Source organism: Carettochelys insculpta, chromosome 32 (assembly GCF_033958435.1).
Source record: "Carettochelys insculpta isolate YL-2023 chromosome 32, ASM3395843v1, whole genome shotgun sequence".
NCBI lineage: Eukaryota > Metazoa > Chordata > Testudines > Carettochelyidae > Carettochelys > Carettochelys insculpta.
In genome coordinates this window covers 6,884,716-6,887,159 of record NC_134168.1, presented here as the reverse complement: position 1 = coordinate 6,887,159, position 2,444 = coordinate 6,884,716, and positions in this window count along the sequence as shown.

The following is a 2,444-nucleotide window of genomic DNA, read 5'->3' as shown; positions in this document are numbered from 1 at the left end:
CAGCTGGCTAGGGATGTGAAGAGTAACAAGAAGGGTTTTTACAGGCATGTGAAAAATAAGGGTTGTCAGGGAAGGTGTGGAACCATTACTGGATGAGAGTAGTAACCTAGTGACAGATGATGTAAGAGAAGCTGAAGTACTCAATGCTTTCTTTGCCTCAGTCTCCATGGACAAGGAGAGTTCCTACACTACGCTGCTAGACAATGCAGTATGGGAAGGTGAAGGGAAGCCATCAGTGGAGAAGGAATGAGTTAAGAGCTACCTAGAAAATCTACATGTACACAAATCCATGGGTCTGGATTTAATGAACCCAAGGGGACTGAGCAAATTGGCAGATGTCATTGCTGAGCCTTTGGCCATTATCTTTGAAGACTCTTGGAGATTGGGAGAGATCCCAGGTGGCTGGAAAAATGCAAATGTAGTGCCCATATTTAAAACAGGAAAGAAGGACAAGCCATGGAACTAGAGACCGGTCAGCCTTACCTAAATCCCTGGGAAAATAATGGAGGGAATCCTCATGAAATCCATTTTAGAGCACTTGGCATTGGGGAAAGTAATAAAGAGTAGTCAACATGGATTCACCAAGGGCAAGTTGTTCCTGACCAATCTGATTAACTTCTGTGAAGAGGTAACAGGATCTGTGGACAAGGGGAAATCAGTGGATGTGATATAAATTGACTTCAGCAAAGCTTTTGATACGGTCTCCCACAAAATTCTTGCCCATAAGTTGAGGAAGTATGGGTTGGATCCATGGACTATACGATGGACAGAAAGCTGGTTTGATAGTCGGCCCAACAGGTAGTGGTCAATGGCTCAATATCTGGATGGTGGTCTCTTTCAATCTGAGTGCCCCAAGGCTACATTCTGTGGCCGATGTTGTTCAACATCTTGATTAATGACCTAGATAAGGGATGGGATTGCACCCTCAGCAATTCTGCAGATCACACTAAGCTAGGGGGAGAGGTAGATTCGTTGGAGGGTAGAGAGAGAATCCACAGGGACCTGGATAAATTAGAGGACTGGGCCAAAAGAAATCTGATGTGGTTCAACAAGAAGTGTACAGTCCTGCACTTGGGACGGAAGAATCCCAGGCATTGTTATAGGCTGGGGACCGACTGCCTCGGCAGCAGAACAGCCAAAAAAGACCTGGTGTGGGGGTTATGGTGGATGAAAGGCTGGATATGAGTTAACAGTGTGCCTTTGTAGCCAATAAGGCTAATGGAATACTAGGGTGCATTAGGAGGAGCATTGTGAGCAGATCTAGAGAAGCTGTTGTTTCTCTCTACTTGGCACTGGTGAGGCCACGTCTGCAATACTGTGTCCAGTTTTAGGCCCCCAGGATAAAAACAATGTGGATTTGCTGGAGCAGCTTCATCGGAGGGCAAAAAAAAAAAGACGATTAAGGGGCTGGAGCACAAGACCTAGGAGAAAAGGCTGAGGGATTTCGGCTTGTTTAGTTTACAGAAGAGAAGATTGAGGGGTGATTTGATAGCAGCCTTCAGCTTCCTGAAGGAGTACTTTAAAGAGGATGGAGAGAAACTGCTGCCAGCGGTAACAGATGGGAGAACAAGAAGCAATGGTGTGAAGTTAGAGAAGGAGATGAGAAGGCTGGATATTAGGAAAAACTACTTCACCAGGAGTGTGGTGAAGCACTGGAATGTGTTGCCTAGAAAGGTGGTGGATTCTCCAACCCCAGAGGTTTTTAAGTCCTGGCTTGACGAGATCCTGGCTGGGATGACTTATTGCAGGTTGATCCTGCGTGAAGCAGGGGGCTGGACTAGATGACCTCCTGAGGTCCCTTCCAGCCCTATGATTCTATGATTCTATCTGAGGTCAACAATCGACCCCTGTATTCCTCGATAGCAGGAGGAGTAAGGAAAGTCGACGGGAGAGTTTCTCCTGTCAACCTCCCTTTGTGAAGATGGCCAGGTAAGTCAATTACAGATAAGTCACTTCTAGATACACATTTGCTGTTTCTACTATTGACTTCCCCGCCTAGTGTAGACCTGCACTAAGATGAAATCTTTCCCCAGACATGTTGCTTAAAGGCACGTTCGTTTGGGTTAAGCTACAAAGAAGTGTATTATCTACAAATGACAGATTTTAAGCATTAGTTGGGACTAGCAAACAGATCAAAGCATATTACCTAGTAAATAAACACAAACACAGACAAAGCAACACACACTGTTTAGATTGGCTTGGAATGAGCAGTTTCTCACCGTGCCTAATGAGACCCACAGTCCGGCAGACTCTCAAGGCACGAGTCGCTTTTGGTTTGCTGGTTAGAATTCTTGGGTTTCTATCCTCAGGCTAGAAATCACTTTAGCCTGAGTCCAGCATTTCCCCAAGCTCAGTCTTTGATCCTCTGGTCTTTCCAGGAGTCCTCTTGTGTGGGGAGTGAAGAAGAACCTATGAGATCATGCCATGTCTTATATATGTCTAGG